Source organism: Manis javanica, chromosome 10, assembly GCF_040802235.1.
Source record: "Manis javanica isolate MJ-LG chromosome 10, MJ_LKY, whole genome shotgun sequence".
NCBI lineage: Eukaryota > Metazoa > Chordata > Mammalia > Pholidota > Manidae > Manis > Manis javanica.
In genome coordinates, this window is record NC_133165.1 from 52,501,784 (window position 1) to 52,522,648 (window position 20,865).

General features: G+C 41.6%; 1 long non-coding RNA gene across 2 annotated transcripts in view; it reads left to right on the forward strand.

Moving 5' to 3' along the window:
- The first annotated feature begins 4,004 nt into the window (after positions 1 to 4,004).
- The window catches only part of LOC118967232 (uncharacterized), a 36,133-nt gene continuing 19,272 nt past the window's right edge, over positions 4,005 to 20,865 (forward strand). The window contains exons 1-2 of one of the 2 annotated variants that reach the window (XR_005054126.2): positions 4,005 to 4,208; positions 17,310 to 17,472. This is a non-coding gene — a long non-coding RNA (uncharacterized lncRNA). The remainder of the gene's footprint in view (positions 4,209 to 17,309; positions 17,473 to 20,865) is intronic. The other variant, XR_005054125.2, reaches the window with a different exon arrangement.

The following is a 20,865-nucleotide window of genomic DNA, read 5'->3' on the forward strand; positions in this document are numbered from 1 at the left end:
ACCAGGAAGGAGTGGGAGAAAGGTATGGGATTGTCTAGGATTGTGCATAAAAGGGGGGGGGGGTTTAATGGGAAAATCTGTTTTCCTCCTACCCCGACTATAGGAGTAATGGCTGGCGTGGTAGGGCCCCGGTATTCTCGCAAGACTGAGAAGGTGGCTTCTGTATCTAGGAGGAAGGAGATGGGGAGACCGTCTACTGTTAAAGTAACCCTGGGCTCCTGTTTGGTGATGGAAATGGTCGGGCGAGAAGCCCCCGGGCCCCATCGATCTTCTTCTGCCAGCCCCACTACGGCGGGCTTAGGATGGGGGTTGTTCGTCCAGCCTCCCCTTCGGGTGGTTGGGCAATCAGACCCCCAGTGGCCCTTTTTGTGGCATCTGGGGCATGGGGTGGTAGGAGATCTGGGGGAGGGGCATGCCCTTGACCAATGACCCTCTTTTCTGCACTTGAAACAAGCTCCTGGGGGTGGGGGGGCTTGTTTGTAGAGGGGCGCCCAGGTTGTGGTTTTATCAGCTGGGCCAACATCTGGAAATTGGCCTGATCAGCCTTTTGTTTACAGCGTTCTTTCTCCTCCTCCCAGTTATGGAAGACTTTAAAGGCCACTGTTAGGATCTCAGTTTGTGGGGTAGTGGGGCCCTGTTCTAACTTTTTGAGTTTAGCTTTAATGTTGGGGTAGCTTTGAGCTAGGAAGTATGTCATAAGGACATGTCTTCCTTCAGGTGTTTCTGGGTCCAGGCTGGTATACTGTAATAGGGCTTGAGTGAGTCTGTCTAAGAACTCAGAGGGGTTTCGTCTCTCTTTTGAATTATGTCTTGGAGTTTTTGAAAATTGACTACTTTATGAGCTGCCTTTTTCAGACCTGCTATTAAGCAGGAGGCAAAAATATCTCGAGAGCAGAGACCCATGGAGGTGTTATAATCTCAGTGTGGGTCTTGTTCTGGGACAGCAGTGGGGCCAGGGGGATAGGTGGGGTCAGTCCTGTGGGTTTCGGTAGCATGCATTTGGGCGAAGTCCCAAACTCGTCTACGCTCTTCAGGGAGGAGAGTATTGGCCAGGAGCATGAAAATGTCATGATGTGTGAGGCTGTAAGACTGGAGGGTCCATTGAAACTCCCTGATGTATGTCGTGGGATCAGTGGAAAAGGAACCTAGGCGTTTCTCTAGTTGGGCTAAATCTCCTAAGGAGAAAGGGATGTAAATGCGCATGATGCCTTTGGATTCTGCTACCTCCCGGAGGGGGGCAATAATTTTGGGAGGCTCTCAGGACTGAGTCTGAGGGGGACTGAAGGGTTCTGGCTCAGTCTGTGGGTGAGTGACGTGGTCTAGCTGCGCCTAGTCGAGCAGGTCCTGAAGTGCGGAAGGGGGGCAAAGAAAATAAAGAAAGATAGAATCGGACCCACATGTCACCAGCTAGCAGCCCAGCTGCTTGCTTCTGCCACTCTAGTTGGGCTTGAACTCATGACTTTGAGGTTAAGAGTCCCATGCTCTACTAACTGAACTACAGCAGGGCTCCACTTAATTGCTTATGGAATGTGTAAACAGAATGTTCTTTGTTCTCCATTCCTGCCATATCAGCAAGTGGGGGAAGGGCATATCTAGAAGCAGGGGTGGTGTTTCTACACATCTTCAAGGTCTCCCTATTTTCAGAGTGAGGAGTCTTGGCAAGATATGTTTTTGTGGACAGATAACTTCTAAGGACTGCACCGGTTGTTCTCTAGCTTGTGCTTTCCCATGCTGTGTTCAGACATGGGGGAAGGTGCTTTCCCATTCTCCCTACAAACATGTGAGAAGACAAAGGCAGTCCCTAACAGAGGAGAAACAGGTGATGAGGGCAAAGACGGAGGAGGCCCCCGGGACCTAGTTAAAGGGGGGGCTGAAAGGCTCAGGCTTAATCTGTGGGGGACGAAGGCGGAGGAGGTGAGATGGGGGAGGAGATGGTGGGGGTGGAAGGGAGAAGGGCTGTTGTAGGAGAAGAAGGGGAAGGGAGTGAACGGGAGTCTTCTGCAGGGGCAGCGGCTTGCAGGCTAGGAGAACTTGGGAGGGGGCTGGGAGAGGAGGAGGCGGAAAGCTTCGATATAGGAAATCTCCTTCCATTTTTTCAGGTGCTGGCAGTAGTTAAAAAGATCGTGAGTGATGTTAGGATCAAGAGTTCCCCCTGCAGGCCATTGGTTGTTATTGTCTAGGGGGTATGTCGGCCAATCTTGGGAGCAATATTTACGGAGAAGTTTTGGTTTTATATCAGGCGTCAGGGAGAGGGTAGCCAGATGCTTAAGCAGGCATTCAAGAAGTGAACTTTCAGGGAGGGATGAGGAGGCTCCCATGGCTAAAGGACAGAGAAGGAGACAAACAGGGGAAGATGAATGGAGATCCTCGGACTGGAAGCAGACCGCAAGGAGACAAAGGGCGTCCCCGATGATCCTTGGTGGTCTGCGGAAGCTCGTATACGAGTCAGAATTTCTTAGGAAGTGTGGGTCATCACCCAGACTTCCCTAAGAAGGCAGAGTGCCGGAGTCCCGAGGTACCTAGTACTAGGAGTTTTTGGCAGACAGAACAGATTTCGGCGGACAGAGCAGAAGGAGGAAGGGGGGGGAGGGAGCGTTCTCATCCCCAAAGGAGTCACCTTGTTTATGGCTGTTGGAGGGGGGTGCCTGAGAGTCTGCCGCAGCCGTGAAGGCCTGAGGCGGGGATTTATGGCTGTCGGAGGAGGGGCCTGAGGGTCCACCGCCACCGTGAAGGCCTGAGGCAGGGTGAGTTCCCTCCTCGTCCCGAGTGTCAGGGCCTTGCCGGACGATCACGGTAAATGGCACTGCGATAGCTTGGAGAAGAGTGGCCCACCCCGGGGAAATTTTGCTTAAAAAGTTTCAGCACTGATGGAAGGGACGGTGACTGCATTTATGGCTGTTGGAGGAGGGGCCTGAGCATCCGCCGCAGCTGTAAAGGCCTGAGGCGGGGATTTATGGCTGTTGGAGGAGGGGCCTGAGGGTCCGCCGCAGCCGTGAAGGCCTGAGGCGGGGAGAGTTCCCTCCTCATCCCCGAGCATCAGGGTCTTGCCAGACGATCACGGTCAATGGCACTGCCATAGCTCGGGGAAGAGTAGCCCACTCCGGGGGGAAAACTTACCTAAAGGCCAGAGAGGAGTGGTGAGTGTGATGAGCCAGTGCCGGAAAAAGAGGATGAGGGCAAGCTGCTGCTGGTGTCGGGGGGAAGACGGGGCCCAGTTGGGGTGTCCCGTCTCCCAGGTTTTGGCACCAATGAAAGGAAAGGAGCGACACAGCAGCAATTTACCGGAGAATTCCGCTTTATTAGGGAAAGGTGCTGGGTTATATAAGAAGGGGCATGAATTGATTGAGGTGTCACTTCTACGGGGCTGGTGGCTGTTGGCTAGGTGCTGGGATTGGGAGGGGGGCGAGAGGTGATTGGGCTTCAGGTGGCGCTGGCGGGAACCGAGGACCCCAAAGAGAAGCCGGAAGTTTGCCATCTTACTGGTGGGGGCCCTTCAGTAGGTTTGAGAAAAATCATCAATGTGGCTGCAGCAGAGTAAGGGAGAGGAGGAGTGGGCAGTGGATCAGAGAGGACCCTGTGCCAGATTATGCCGTTCCTTGTAGTCCATGTAGGAATCTGAGATTTCCCTTGCAGATGAAATAGGAAGCACAGAAGGATTTGAGCAGAGAAGGGAACCTGATAGTGTTTGTTTAGTCTTGACCATTTCAACGGATAAATGTAACCACTGGTTCACTGAGACCTAGGCAACCCATACCTTCCCCTTAACTTCTTTCCTTTCCATTTTAAAACTCTTCTATGTCTTCTTCCACCCTTTTTCTTTCCTTTTTAGAGAAAACTTCTCTCCCTTCATAGGACTCACCCCTCCAGCAGCTCCATACAAACCCACTTTCCTTCCTGTGAATAAATTACTTTTAAATAGCTTGAGGTTTATGTAAATTATTAACTATGAAAGGGAAATGCCAGGGGATTATGTAAACTTTCAGTATATACTTGACTCAGAAAATCCTGCTCCTCCCTCTGGAATGTCTTCACCAATCAAGAAAAGGCACTCAGGGCATAGCCTGCTTCTTTCAACTGTCACACCACTTGTCCCTCATGTTTTGGCTGCTAACACGACTAAAGCAGATATGAGAGTTCAAGTTTCAGGGCTGCTACTCCAGGAAACAGATCTGCCATCATCTCCAGCTGTGTCAGAATCTGTCACTTTAGTGAGTACAACCTTAATCTATCTCCTGTGTAAGGTTTGCTGGGCTGGTATGTGCACCTTTGAGCAAAGATAACAAACAAGCAAACAATACCAATCAACCAAATTTCTCTCACTGAGGTCTTGGGTAGCCAAGGTGTTTGTCAGAATTTCTCAGTTGTTGTGTACTCTTGTCTAGTAAGTGACCAGAAGTCTGTACGCAAAAGGTCGTAAACAGCAGCTCGATTTTTCACTTTAAGTCTTTTGGTGTTATTTAATTTTTTAAAAAACTATGTGTATTAACTTGATTAAATATTTTGGAAAAAATTGTGTGAGTTGCGCTGAGTTTTTCACTGTATTGTCTACTTAGCTTCTCACCCTACTCAGTGGCAGATAGGAATCAATCTTCTGCATCACCCAGAAAGTATGCAAAATACCTCTAGGAAACTCTGGGAAATAAATATATGCAAACACAAGGACATAACCTGGGAGCAGCCACTTTTCTCCATCAGGTTGTCAAGGCAGCTCCAAAAATCCTGTATAGAAGTTTAAGGCAGGGTCTTACTAGGGCTGGGAGACAGTAGGGGCTTCATCTTGCTTGAAGGCTATATATGCTAAGCCATTGTTACTACTTGGATTACTTGGTGGGGGAGGTAATTATGGAGACTAAAACCCCTTCGCACTGCTGTTTATAGGAATGTAGAGCCTGCATTTTGAATGAGACCTTAAGTACTTTCAAAAGTCTATCTGACTAGCAGCAGTACTGTCTTTTTTAGAAGTTTCCTGTGGCTCGGCATAAAAATCTGGACTCATGCTTGGAAAGTTAGCTCTTTCACCTGCAAGGAGAATTGGAAACCTGCAAAATGGACACTGTGAAATGCTAAGATCCCTGAAATGACAGGAAAAGAACTTCACTGGGGAGAAGGCAAAATTATGGTTTAAATGAGGAGGATGTTGTTATTTTCTTTTTGTTGGAACAGAATTCGTAGGCTTATTTTAAGCTCCACATGACTAGTCAATTTTCTTTTTAACATATTTTTGAAGGATTCCAAATGTGGTGAATGAAATAGTTTCAAAATTTCATCTTAATTGCAAAATAATTGAAACAATCCAAATGATGGCCAGTAGGGGACTGACTTAAATTATGGTGCAGCTGTTCATTGGAATGCCATGCAGCTGTTTAAAAACAACAAAAATGAGGAAGTCCCTCAGTATTTTGATAGGAAAGCCCTCCAAAAATTTATTGTAAAATGAAATTTTAATGGGCAGAACAGTATATATTCTAGGCTACCCGTTGCATAAAAGTGGTGGAGATATAAGAATCTATAATCATTTGCTTGAATACACATAAAGAAACCCTGAAAAGATCTGCATGGAAATAATCACAGTGGTTTCCTAAGGGAGTAGAGATGGATGAAACTGGGCAGTGAGAGATGGGGGTGGAAGGTAGATTTTTCACTGTGGACCTTTGTTGTTTTTTGAACCACTTGTAAACATTCTCCAAAAAATTAAAAACAAAGAGAGAAGTTACAACACTGGAAACTTAGTGTTGTCTGCTAAACTTCTCCGTTCAGGTGAAGGAAACCTGATACTAATTCTGGAAAAAGGGAGGTAATTGCCAAATATGCAGGCTGACTTGCCAATAAACAGCAGAGAGGGGTGGTTCCTTTTCTACTCAAATCCCCACTGCCAAACAGAATGACATCTGAAGACTTAAGGGCTTATTTCTGTTCTAAAGAGCAGCCTCTTCTCCTAGAGCCTCCTAGAGAATTGCCAAGGGATCTGTATTAACTCTTCCCCTTCCACAGCCCTTAGGTGATAGGTAACACTTTATTAAACCTGAAATATTGGGAAAAGCTTAAGTTGAGAACTCTTCCCCTCAATTTTCCTATATTTTAAATGTTTCATATCATTCCACTTCTGAGCTATTATCTGTGTAGATCAGCTCTGTCCCCAAGAATGTTCTGTGATGACAGAAATTTTTGTGTCTGTACTCTATGTGGTAGCCACTAGCCACATGTGGCTTTCAAGCACTTGAAATATAGCTAACATGATAAAGGAACTAATTTTCAAATAGTATTTAAATTAGTTTTAATTAATTAATTAATTATTTTTGAGAGGGCATCTCTCATATTTATTGATCAAATGGTTGTTAACAACAATAAAATTCTGTATAGGGGGGTCAATGCTCAATGCACAATCATTAATCCATCTCAAGCCTAATTCTCGTCAGTCTCCAATCTTCTGAAGCATAACGAACAAGTTCTTACATGGTGAACGAAATCTTACATAGTGAATAAATTCTTACATGGTGAACAGTACAAGGGCATTCATTACAGAAACTTTCGGTTTTGATCACGCATTATGAACTATAAACAATCAGGTCAAATATGAATATTCGTTTGAATTTTATACTTGATTTATATGTGGATCCCACATTTCTCCCTTTATTATTATTATTATTTTTATTTTTAATAAAATGCTGAAGTGGTAGATAGATGCAAGATAAAGGTAGAAAACATAGTTTAGTGCTGTAAGAGGGCAAATGTAGATGATCAGGTGTGTGCCTATGGACTAAGTATTAATCCAAGCTAGACAAGGGCAGCAAAACATCCACAGATGCAGAAGATTTCTCTCAAAACATGGGAGGGGTGAGGTTCTGAGCCTCACCTCTGTTGATCCCCAATTTCTCACCTGATGGCCCCCCTGCGACTGTGCCAGTCTTAGGTTGTTCCTCCCTTGAGGAATCTTACCCGTCTCTGGCTAACCAGTCATCTTCCGGAGCCATACAGGGAAATGTAAAGTTGGTAAGTGAGAGAGAAGCCTTGTTGTTTGAAAAGGTTAGCTTTTTACTTCTTTTCAGATTTATGCCCTGTGGCTTCTATGCCCAGCACTTGTCTCGAGGTATCTTTACGACCTGGAGGAATTATGATGCTCGGTAAATTCAATATGAGGCATGAATTCTATTTAAGGGTTGTAATTAGGAAGGAAGAAGAAAAGCTATAGAGGTAGCATATGGAAGAAAACATGGGAGGATTGATTATTTCTTTGACATATCTTCTTGTAGAGTATCTTAAGCATGTATAGGTTTTAAACTACTAACTTGCGCTCACATATTAACATAATAGGAATACAGTGACATAAACAAAGCAACTCTATAATTACCAGCCATCTCCAGTGAAGCCAAGAAAACCATTTAGGCACCCTAGGCATTTGTGAAAATTTGTCTATGATATGATGGATATTGTCCAGCTGTGCTTGAACAGTCTGAGAGAAATCAGACAAATTAAAGCAGCCATTTTCTGGGATCTGTTCACATCCCATATATTCTTTTAACCGTAGATAGTCTATAGTCATAAGATTTTGGAGTGCTACAACTTGCACCCTTCCCAACTCCTGGTTGAGTTCCAACAGTACAGATCCGGTCAAATTCATTGTCTCACTGTATGCACATGCCAGCCTAGATATCTCCCTCCTCATTCCAATGGCAAGTCCAGGAAACGGTGGGGTGGATGCAGCCACAACCGCAGCATCGTCCGGAACCCTGTGGAGGCTTTTTGATGATCGTACCCCGGCACAAGTCCTCCAGAGAGTGCTGATGCCGGAAGCTCCTCCTCATATCGTATCTTAGTTCATTTTCTGGGTAGCCAAGCTAGGCCTTGATCTTCTGCATAGAAACAAACAGACCCTTTGCCCACACTTTGACATGCCCTCTATACCACTGTGTAGAACTCATTGGAGGTCAGCACACAGGAACTGCTTTTTTTTTTTATTATTAAGAGAAAGGAATATTATCAGAAAAGAGTACCTCCATAGCTGATCATCTGACACCCTTTAAGTGATCAACATTAAGGATGTTTAAAGCATGCGTTGATCTTTGATTTACCAATAGTTTTATCCTATCAAGGAGTAATACCCCTTTTCTTTCTTTCTTTCTTTCTTTTTTTTTAAATCTTTAATCAACACTTACATGAAGAATACTATGTTTACTATGCACTCCCCATATCAGGTCCTCCCTAAAAACCACATTATGGTTACTGTCCATCAGCTTAGCAAAATGTTGTAGAATCACTACTTGTCTTCTGTGTTGTACAACCCTCCCCTTTCTCCCTCCCCCCCATGCATGCTAATCTTAATTCCCCCTTCTTCTTCCCCCCCCCCTTATCCCTTCCTGCCCACCCATCCTCCCCAGTTCCTTTCCCTTTGGTACCTGTTAGTCCATTTTTGGGTTCTGTAATTCTGCAGCTGTTTTGTTCCTTCAGTTTTTCCTTTGTTCTTATACTCCTCAGATGAGTGAAATCATTTCGTATTTCTCTTTCTCCGCTTGGCTTATTTCACTGAGCATGATACTCTCCAGCTCCATCCATGTTGCTGCAAATGGTTGGATTTTTCCACTTCTTATGGCTGAGTAGTATTCCATTGTGTATATGTACCACGTCTTCATTATCCATTCATCTACTGATGGACATTTAGGTTGCTTCCAATTTTTGGCTATTGTAAATAGTGCTGCAATAAACATAGGGGTGCACCTGTCTTTCTCAAACTTGATGGCTGCGTTCTTAGGGTAAATTCCTAGGAGTGGAATTCCTGGGTCAAATGGTAAGTCTGTTTTGAGAACTTTGATGAACCTCCATACTGCATTCACAATGGTTGAACTAATTTACATTCCCACCAGCAGTGTAGGAGGGTTCCCCTTTCTCCATAGCCTCGCCAACATTTGTTGTTGTTTGTCTTTTGGATGGCAGCCATCCTTACTGGTGTGAGGTGATACCTCATTGTAGTTTTATTTTGCATTTCTCTGATAATTAGCGATGTGGAGCATCTTTTCATGTGTCTGTTGGCCATCTGTATTACTTTTTTGGAGACCTGTGTGTTCAGTTCCTCTGCCCATTTTTTAATTGGGTTATTTGTTTTTTGTTTGTTAAGGCATGTGAGCTCTTTATATATTCTGGACATCAAGCCTTTATCAGACCTGTCATTTTCAAATATATTCTCCCATACTGTACGGTTCCTTTTTGTTCTATTGATGGTGTCTTTCACTGTACAGAAGCTTTCCAGCTTAATATAGTCCCACTTGCTCATTTTTGCTGTTGTTTTCCTTGCCCGGGGAGATATGTTCAAGAAGAGGTCACTCATGTTTATGTCTAAGAGGTTTTTGCCTATGTTTTTTTCCAAGAGTTTAACGGTTTCATGACTTACATTCAGGTCTTTGATCCATTTTGAGTTTACCTTTGTATTTGGGGTGAGCCGATGGTCCAGTTTCATTCTCCTACATGTAGCTGTCCAGTTTTGCCAGCACCATCTGTTGAAGAGACTGTCATTTCCCCATTGTATGTCCATGGCTCCTTTATCAAATATTAATTGACCATATATGTTTGGGTTAATTTCTGGAGTCTCTAATCTGTTCCACTGGTCTGTGGCTCTGTTCTTATGCCAGTACCAAAATGTCTTGATTACTATGGCTTTGTAGTAGAGCTTGAAGTTGGGGAGAGAGATTCCCCCTACTTTATTCATCTTTTTCAGGATTGCTTTGGCTATTCGGGGTCTTTGGTGCTTCCATATGAATTTTTGAATTATTTGTTCCAATTCATTGAAGAATGTTGCTGGTAATTTGATAGGGATTGCATCAAATCTGTATATTGCTTTGGGCAGGATGGCCATTTTGACGTTATTAATTCTTCCTAGCCATGAGCAGGGGATGAGTTTCCATTTGTTAGTGTCCTCTTTAATTTCTCTTAAGAGTGACTTGTAGTTTTCAGAGTATAAGTCTTTCACTTCTTTGGTTAAGTTTATTCCTAGGTATTTTATTCTTTTTGATGCAATGGTGAATGGAATTGTTTTCCTGATTTCTCTTTCTATTGGTTCATTGTTAGTGTATAGGAAAGCTACAGATTTCTGTGTGTTAATTTTGTATCCTGCAACTTTGATGTATTCCGATATCAGTTCTAGTAGTTTTGGAGAGGAGTCTTTAGGGTTTTTTATGTACAGTATCATATCATCTGCAAATAGTGACAGTTTAACTTCTTTACCAATCTGGATTCCTTGTATTTCTTTGTTTTGTCTGATTGTCGTGGCTAGGACCTCCAGTACTATGTTAAATAACAGTGGGGAGAGTGGGCATCCCTGTCTGGTTCCGATCTCAGAGGAAATCCTTTCAGCTTCTCGCTGTTCAGTATAATGCTGGCTGTGGGTTTATCATATATGGCCTTTATTATGTTGAGGTACTTGCCCTCTATTCCCATTTTGCTGAGAGTTTTTATCATGAATGGATGTTGAATTTTGTCAAATGCTTTTTCATCATCTATGGAGATGATCATGTGGTTTATGTCTTTCTTTTTGTTTATGTGGTGGATGATGTTGATGGATTTTCGAATGTTGTACCATCCTTGCATCCCTGGGATGAATCCCACTTGGTCATGGTGTATGATCCTTTTGATATACTGTAGAATTCTGTTTGCTAATATTTTATTGAGTATTTTTGCATCTACATTCATCAGGGATATTGGTCTGTAATTTTCTTTTTTGGTGGGGTCTTTGCCTGGTTTTGGTATTAGGGTGATGTTGGCTTCATAGAATGAGTTTGGGAGCATTCCCTCCTCTTCTGTTTTTTGGAACACTTTAAGGAGAATGGATATTATGTCTTCTCTGTGTGTCTGATAAAATTCCGAGGTAAATCCGTCTGGCCCCGGGGTTTTGTTCTTGGGTAGTTTTTTGATTACCATTTCAATTTCTTTGCTCGTAATTGGATTGTTTAACTTTTGTGTTTCTTCCTTGGTCAGTCTTGGGAGGTTGTATTTTTCTAGGAAGTTGTCCATTTCTTCTAGGTTTTCCAGCTTGTTGGCATATAGGTGTCCATAATAGTCTTTAATAATTCTTTGTATTTCTGTGGAGTCTGTCGTAATTTTTCAATTCTCATTTCTGATAATGTTGATTTGTGTTGATTCTCTTTTTCTCTTAATAAGTTTGGGTAGAGGCTTATCTATTTTGTTTGTTTTCTCAAAGAACCAGCTCTTTGTTTTGTTGATTTTTGCTATTGTTTTATTCTTCTCAATTTTGTTTATTTCTTCTCTGATCTTTATTATGTCCCTCCTTCTGCTGACTTTAGGCCTCATTTGTTCTTCTTTTTCCAGTTTCGATAATTGTGATGTTAGACTATTCATTTGGGATTGTTCTTCCTTCTTCAAGTGTGCCTGGATTATTATATACTTTCCTCTTAAGACTGCTTTTGCTGCATCTCACAGAAGTTCGTGCTTTGTGTTGTTGTTGTCATTTGTTTCTATATGTTCCTTAATCTCTATTTTGATTTGTTCACTGATCCATTGATTATTTAGTAGCATGTTGTTAAGCTTCCATGTGTTTGTGAGCCTTTTTGTTTTCTTTGTAGAATTTATTTCTACTTTTATACCTTTGTGGTCTGAAAAATTGGTTGGTAGAATTTCAATATTTTGGAATTTACTGAGGCTCTTTTTGTGAGCTAGTATGTGGTCTATTCTGGAGAATGTTCCATGTGCACTTGAGAAGAATGTATATCCTGTTGCTTTGGGATGTAGAGTTCTATAGATGTCTATTAGGTCCATCTGTTCTAGTGTGTTGTTCAGTGCCTGTGTGTCCTTACTTATTTTCTGCCCGGTGGATCTATCCTTTGGGGTGAGTGGTGTGTTGAAGTCTCCTACAATGAATGCACTGCAGTCTATTTCCCTCTTTAGTTCTGTTAGTATTTGTTTCACAAATGCTGGTGCTCCTGTGTTGGGTGCATATATATTTAGAATGGTTATATCCTCTTGTTGGACTGAGCCCTTTATCATTATGTAGTGTCCTTCTTTATCTCTTGTTACTTTCTTTGTTTTGAAGTCTATTTTGTCTGATATTAGTACTGCAATCCCTGCTTTCTTCTCACTGTTGTTTGCCTGAAATGTTTTTCCCTCCTTTGACTTTTAGTCTGTGCTTGTCTTTGGGTTTAAGGTGAGTTTCTTGTAAGCAGCATATAGATGGGTCTTGCTTTTTTATCCATTCTATTACTCTGTGTCTTTTGATTGGTGCATTAAGTCCACTTACATTTAGGGTGACTATTGAGAGATATGTACTTATTGCCATTGCAGGCTTTAGATTCATGGTTACCGAAGGGTCAAGGTAAGCTTCTTTAGTATCTTACTGCCTAACTTAGCTCACTTATTGAGCTGTTATATACACTGTCTAGAGATTCTTTTTTTCTCTCCCTTCTTATTCCTCCTCCTCCATTCTTCATATGTTGTGTGTTTTGTTCTGTGCTCTTTTTAGGAGTGCTCCCATCTAGAGCAGTCCCTGTAGGATGCCCTGTAGAGGTGGTTTGTGGGAAGCAAATTCCCTCAGCTTTTGCTTGTCTGGGAACTGTTTAATCCCGCCATCATATTTAAATGATAGTCGTGCTGGATACAGTATCCTTGGTTCAAGGCCCTTCTGTTTCATTGCATTAAATATCTCATGCCATTCTCTTCTGGCCTGTAGGGTTTCTGTTGAGAAGTCTGATGTTAGCCTGATGGGTTTTCCTTTATAGGTGACCTTTTTCTCTCTAGCTGCCTTTAAAACTCTTTCCTTGTCCTTGATCCTTTCCATTTGAATTATTATGTGTCTTTGTGTTGTCCTCCTTGGATCCTTTCTGTTGGTGGTTCTGTGTAAATCCGTGGTCTGTTTGATTATTTCCTCCCCCAGTTTGGGGAAGTTTTCAGCAATTATTTCTTCAAAGAGACTTTCTATCCCTTTTCCTCTTTCTTCTTCTTCTGGTACCCCTATAATACGAATATTATTCCTTTTGGATTGGTCACATAGTTCTCTTAGTGTTGTTTCTTTCCTGGAGATCCTTTTATCTCTCTCTATGTCAGCTTATATACGTTCCTGTTCTCTGGTTTCTTGTCCTTCAATGGCCTCTTGCATCTTATCCATTCTGCTTATAAATCCTTCTAGGGATTGTTTCACTTCTGTGATCTCCTTCTTCACATCTGTGTTCTCCCTCCAGACTTCATCCCATTGCTCTTGCATTTTTCTCTGCATCTCATCCCATTGCTCTTGCATTTTCTCTGCATCTCTGTCAGCATGTTCATGATTTTTATGTTGAATTCTTTTTCAGGAGGACTGGTTAGGTCTGTCTCCTTCTCAGGTGTTGTCTCTGTGATCTTTGTCTGCCTGTAGTTTTGCCTTTTCATGGTGATAGAGATAGTTTGCAGAGCTGGTACAAGTGACAACTGGAAGAGCTTTCCTTCTTGTTGGTTTGTGGCCTTCCTCTCCTGGGAGAATAGCGACCTCTAGTGGCTTATGCTTGGCAGCTCTGCACAGACAGGGCTTCTGCTACCTGCCCAGTTGCTATGGAGTTTATATATGCTGTTGCTGTGGGCATGGCCTGGCTGGGGCTGCTTCTCCAAAGTGGTGGAGCCACATTGAATGGGGAGTGGCCGGGAGGCTATTTATCTCTGTAATGGGCCTCCATGCTTCCTGTTGCTCAGGGGGTTAGAGTGCCCAGAGATCCCCAGATTCCCTGCCTCTGGGCTGTGTCCTGTCCTTCCCTTTTAAGACTTCCAAAAAGCACTATCCAAACCAAAACAACAACAGCAATAACTAAAGAGGAAAAAAAAAAAGGAAAAAAATGCGCAATTTTCTTTGTCCTTAGGTACCGGTCTCAGGCACCTGTTCACCGGTCTTGCTGCCTTGTTTCCCTAGTATTGGGTTCCCTGTCCCTTTAAGGCTTCCAAAAAGCACTCACCAGAAAAAAAAAAAAGGGAGAAACGCACGATATTCTTTGTCCTCAGGCGCTGGTCTTAGGCACCCGCTCACCAGTCTTTCTGCCCTGTTTCCCTGGTATTAGGGTCCCTGACCCTTTAAGACTTCCAAAAAGCACTCGCCAACAAAAAAGAAAAAAATCACTCCAGTTTCTTTCCACCCGCCGGGAGCCGTGGGGAGGGGCACTCGTGTCCCGCTGGGCCAGGGCTTGTATCTTACCCCCTTTGTGTGGTGCTGGGTTCTCGCAGGTGTGGATGTGGTCTGGATGTTGTCCTTTGTCCTCTGGTCTCTATTTTAGGAAGTTGTCTTTGTTATATTTTCATAATTCTATGTGGTTTTGGGAGGAGAGTTCCTCTGCTCTACTCACGCTGCCATCTTGGCTCCCTCCTTCCTTTTTAAAGCTGAATAATATTCACTTGTATGGATATACCACATTTTGTTCTTTGTTCTCTTTTCTCTGCCATACTGTTTTGCATAGCAGCTATACCATTTTACATTCCTACCAATAGTACATAAAATTTCTAATTTCTCTTTATCCTTGCCTACACTTATATTCTATTTTTTTAAAGTAGCTATTTTAATGGGTGTATATCTTGTTGTACTTTTGATTTGCCCTTCCCTAATGTAGCTACCTTCATTTTTAACTCTCCCAAGAGCTCTTATTATTGGGTCTCTTGTTGTCTAGCTAAGAGCATCTGCAATGACATTCTGGCATCTGGGATTCTGCTCCAACCAACTGAATACAGATTCTCACAACTTCAAAGCTCAAAGCTGATGATTTTCACATTTAAACACTTCGAACAATGAGGATCATGATTCTCTCCAGAGACAGGACATTTGTCTTTTTCCCATCTATTAAAGAGTAGTCTGTGATAAGTGTTTGGAACTCTTAAAATATCTCCTCTCCATCAGTAATTCCTTGATACTGGAGCCAAGCATATCTTTAGATGACTGCACTCTATTTGTATTTGCAAGAACTTAAAAGCTAGGGTTTACATTTAGAATTCCTTTGCCTTTCAAGCTTCTCATTGGGAACATAGCCCTTTTCTTTCTGGGAAGTACCAGATAAGATATTATTCCCTTATTTTCCAAACAAGCCATGTCTCAGGTTTGAGGGTTCTTGCTGGATGTATATAAAGGTAGAGTAGGGAGTTCATACTTAGAAACAGACTAAAGTTATTTAGAGCAAAATCAGGTATACGTCACAAGCAATCAACCTGAGGAATGCTAATTTGGATTTTTAAAAATTGGATTGAACTCTGGAGACTCCACAAGAAAGTACAATGGTGCAAAGTATAGGATCTGGAGTGTGATTGCTGGGATTTGAGTTCCAGCTCAATCATGTAATGTGTTGCTTGAACTCTCTACACCTCGGTTTCATCATATATAAAATGAATACAATAATAGTTATAACCAGATAGGACTGTTATAGAGGAGTAAAAAAATAATACATGTGAAGTATTAGAGCTGTAACATTTATTACTGGGAGTGGGTAATAAATGCTAGCTTCTATTAGGTACTTCAGGGAATAAGGAAGATTGGGGAGAGGGCAAGAGAGCAAGGCTTTGGCTTACCTACCACTGCCTTAACCAGAGAACATTCCCCTTTTCCTGCTTACTTACATTGGGCTTCTGAAATAAAGTTTTGTTTGTTCCACAGTTAAACAGAGTTTGAAACCAGTAATGAACTATTTACATGAGAGAACAAGATAATCGAGATGTATTGCTAAAATAAAAATAAAATGTTGATAAAAGCAGGTTGTACAACAGTGCATTATAAAGTGGTCTTATATTGTCCTATATCTATATATTCTCAAAAGAGATCACCAAAATGTGATCATTGCTAAATGGTAGAATTAAAGAAAATTTTTATTCCTTCACATTTTGCTAACCTGCACTCTGTTTTTTGCAATAGGAATTTAAATGAACACATTTCTCTTAGGAATTTAAACTATACTTAATGTTTTCTTGAAGTCTGCATTCTTAAATGGCAACAAAAAAAGATACAAACTAAAGACTTAAATATGGCATTAAATAAAAACTCCCTTATATAAATTGTTCTGTTTTATTCTAGATTTTAGATGTAAATGGCAATGTTCTACCTTCTGAACAAGAAGGAGATATTGGCATTCGAGTTCTACCTAACCGACTATTTGGCCTTTTTTACTCATTATGTAGTAAGAGACTTACTAAATAACCTCTTGTTTGCTATTTATTTCTCAAAAAGTGCTTGATAACTATTCCTTGTTGCCTCGAAAGGGCACTTAGGACAACCTTTTCTTGAGAGAATTCATTGTCCTGAATGGTAATTCCTTAGACAGGGAACTCAAGAAATGCTCCAATGCTCACTAGAGAAGTGCACAGTGGTCCCCCTGGACTAGATCACTGCTCCAGGCCCGTGAAGGTCAGGAGAAGAGAGCCTTGGAGAGAAGATAGCCCTCTCCATACACACTGATCCTCTCCACTCTCAAACAGCATCCAATCATTCTCCTGAAATCTTATTAGTGGTCTTCCTTCTTGGGAGAAGTGGCAGGGATAGAGAATGGCTGGCAGTGAGATTAAGTACATCTCTTTCACCAGAGGCCTTCCAAGCTCCCTACCATTTGCAAACATATTTTCATCTCTAACCACAATGAACAAATTAAAGTTTACATCAAAGGTCTAGGTTACATAATGTAACAACACTTCATTTTTCCTACTGCCAGTTACAGAACCAATTCTCTGTTTTTGTGTAAAAACAAAATATAAAAACAGAACAAAAAAAACCCTCTTCTTAGAATTATTAGGTATTGGTGCTTTTAACTGAGTATTCACTTCTTTCTTTTCCTACCAGTGTTAGATATCAACCACTTAGCAAAAGACATTTAGGCTACTCCTTTGAGCTCTAAGTTCCTGCAATATTTATTTTATGACTCATCTAAGAAAATTATCAGGATGGAAGAATGCCTGGGCTTTGTAACTATAGTTACCTTTCTTATATTGGGCTAGCTCAATGGTGGAATTTCATCCTTGTTTAATGTGCTGGCTCCTCTTCATTCTAAGGCTTCTCCAAAGGAACCAAACACTTCTTTCTCCTTGAACATTTAAAAAATCCAGCTAAACAGAAGAGTCATGTTCACAATAACAGTATTAGAATGATCCTATAAAAACAGCTTCAACTCTATGAGGCAATTTCTACATCACTGGGGACAGGGGCTATATGGATGAAGATGGATATTTCTGGTTTGTTGCAATATCAGATGATATCATATTATCCTCTGGGTAATTTTCTTTTTCATCTGTACATGTCTATGTTAACTGATCATCAGTGTTCTGGAGTGAACCTGCTACTTGCCTTTATAAATTTCTGTCATATGTTCATATGTTTTATTTTCCAGTCTCCGAATTGGGCCATTTGAGGTAGAAAGTGTCCTGATGGAGCATCCTGCAGTTGCAGAGTCAGCTGTTGTCAGCAGCCCAGACCCCATCAGAGGGGAGGTAAAAGAACGGATTCGTCTCCACTTTATCATCTGTTGGCAGTCCAACACATACTTTTAAATGGTACTTCACTGAAACAGAATTACTCAAATGATTCATTCACTAACTATGTAAGTCAGATAGAGAATAATTCCTAAATATGGAAGTCAAATAGAAATAGGCTAGCCAGAAAGAATGTCTACAGAATAATGAAAAACATATTACACATGGAATTTAACAGTATATATTTTCCATGGAGGGCTGGGGCAAAGACAGTGGCAATGCCAAGGACCCAGGCTCACAGCAGGAAAGGACACCAGGGGTCAGCTAGAAAGGATCAAGGTGTTTCCCAGAAGGTCCGGAAATCAGCAGGGTCCCTGGTGCAGTTGAGGATAGGTTGGCATCAGATATCAGGGGTGGGAGCAAGGTCAGAGACAGAAAATTAGGCAACCAGAAATAGGCTGGGTAGGTAGATAAGTAGAGAATTCAGGAAATAAGCTGTGACTAAAACAGGGGCCCTGAAAGCTCACTCCTTTTGGAGCTAATCACATGATAATGGGCTTAAAGGTTCCATGCCACTTTTCAAGCCCCCATTGCCAGGCAGGCCTTCAATATTCAATAGATGAGAGTAAGGAACAGATTCAGTGACTTCTGAAGTTTATCCCTTCATTCTGACTCCACCAGTTGCATTGAATGTCTCAGCTCCTCCTGTGCCTCTCCCCTAGCATCAGCCATCATTAGATTTTTCCACCTAGACAGGCACTTAGTTGGTAGCTGAAACTTTAGGACCAGAGTTGGCTTGGCAGGTCACCTGATATCCCAGAGTATAACAGCAAAGATCTATTAGTGTGTTATGGTCCCCCCACAGCTCTGAGGTCTTGATGTATGCCTTGCATTAGCCAAGTGAGTGGAAAAGTTTGACCAGTTCAGCTTCCCAATATTAGTGAGCTGCAACATTTCCTGATAGATGTGGGTGGGTGTCCTGAATAAGGTATCCATGTACAAAGTGGCCATGGACTCCATGCTATAGGGAGAAACTCTTTTGTAGTAACAGGCCTGTCCTAGCTGGGTTGGGTCTTTCTCTAGGCGAGGTCCTGCCAGGTCTACAATTGAGTAGCAAGTTCCAGAAGAACTGATCAAAACCAGATAAAATGAAGACTTTTAGGACAATATCCAAAATACTGGGAACCTTTATCGACCTACCATAGTCTTGCAACTTATTTTCACACTGCTGCCTATTTTGCAATGTTTTAGCTTTAAAAATTCCCAATGCCAGTAGCTAATCATAACTACTTTGGCAGTTTTTGTGCATATTTAATTGTTTTCCTCACGTAAATTGTCCAAAAGCAAATGGGTTTAAAAATGTGTATTTATATTCCTGTATTGAGTTTTTGTGTGCTTTCAGTTGATTTTCACAATTTTATAAAATTTAGGTATTTCATAGTTACTTTGCTTTTAAAAATTTATTTTCAGCCAATGACTTAATTTACCTACTTAAGTACATTTTCACAATTTTCAAAAATGTGTGCCTTTTTTTAGGTATCATTAATCTACAATTACATGACCAACATTATGTTTACTAGACTCCCCCCTTCACCAAGTCCCCCCTACATACTGCATTAGTCACTGTCCATCAGTGTAGTGAGATGCTGTAAAATCACTATTTGTCTTCTCTGTGTTGCACAGCCCTCCGCCCACATTATACATACTAATCGTAAGACCCCCTTTCTACTTGACCCCTTCTCCCTCCCTTCACCCCCATGCTCCCTAGTCCCTTTCCCTTTGGTAACTGTTAGTCCATTCTTGGGTTCTGTGATTCTGCTGCTGTTTTGTTCCTTCAGTTTTTCCTTTGTTCTTATACTCCACAGATGAATGATATCATTTGGTACTTGTCTTTCTCTGCCTGGCTTATTTCACTGAGCATAATACCCTCTAGCTCGATCCATGCTGTTGCAAATGGTAGGATTTGTTTTCTTCTTATGGCTGAATAATATTCCATTGTGTATATGTACCACATCTTCTTTATCCATTCATCTACTGATGGACACTTAAGTTGCTTCCATTTCTTGGCTATTGTAAATGGTGCTGCGATAAACATAGGGGTGCATCTGTCTTTTTCAAACTGGGCTGCTGTATTCTTAGGGCAAATTCCTAGAAGTGGAATTCCTGGGTCAAATGGTATTTCTATTTCGAGATTTTTGAGGAACCTCCATACTGCTTTCCACAATGGTAGAACTAATTTACATTCCCACCAGCAGTGTAGGAGGGTTCCCCTTTCTCCACAATCTCGCCAACATTTGTTGTTGTTTGTCTTTTGGACGGTGGTGATCCTTACTGGTGTGAGGTGATATCTCATTGTGGTTTTAATTTGCACTTCTCTGATGACTAGCAATGTGGAGCATCTTTTCATGTGTCTGTTGGCCATCTGAAATTCTTCTTTGGAGAACTGTCTGTTCAGCTCCTCTGCCCATTTTTTAATTGGATTATTTGCTTTTTGTTTGTTGGGGTGCATGAGCTCTTTATATATTTTGGATGTCAACCCTTTATTGGATCTGTCATTTATGAATATATTCTAACATACTGTAGGGTACCTTTTTGTTCTGTTGATGGTGTCCTTTGCTGTACAGAAGCTTCTCAACTTGATATAGTCCCACTTGTTCATTTTTGCTTTTGTTTCCCTTGCATGGAGAGAGATGTTCATGAAGAAGTCGCTCATGTTTATGTCCAAGAGATTTTTTGCCTATGTTTTTTTCTAAGAGTTTTATGGTTTCATGGCTTACATTCAGGTCTTTGATCCACTTCAAATTTACTTTCATGTATGGGGTTAGACAATGATCCACTTTCATTCTCTTTCATGTAGCTGTCCAGTTTTGCCAACACCAGCTGTTGAAGAGGCTATTATTTCCCCATTGTATGTCCATGGCTCCTTTATTGTATATTAATTAACCATATATGTTTGGGTTAATGTTTGGAGACTCTATTCTGTTCCACTGGTCTGTGGCTCTGTTTTTGTGCCAGTACCAAATTGTCTTGATTACTGTGGCTTTGCAGTAGAGCTTGAAGTTGGGGAGCGAGATCCCTCCCACTTTATTCTTCTTTCTCAGAATTGATTAGGCTATTCGGGATCTTTGGTGGTTCCATATGAATTTTAGAACTGTTTGTTCCAGTTCGTTGAAGAATTCTGTTGGTAATTTGATAGGGATTGCACTGAATCTGTAGATTCCTTTAGGCAAGATGGCCATTTTGACAATATTAATTCTTCCTAGCCAAGAGCATGGGATGAGTTTCCATTTCTGAGTGTCCTCTTTAATTTCTCTTAAAAATGTCATGTACTTTTTGGGGTATAGGTCTTTCACTTCCTTGGTTAGGTTTATTCCTAGGTATTTTATTTTTTTTTTCTTTATTTTATTTTGTTATCATTAATCTACAATTACATGAAGAACATTATGTTTACTAGGGTTCACCTTCACGAAGTCC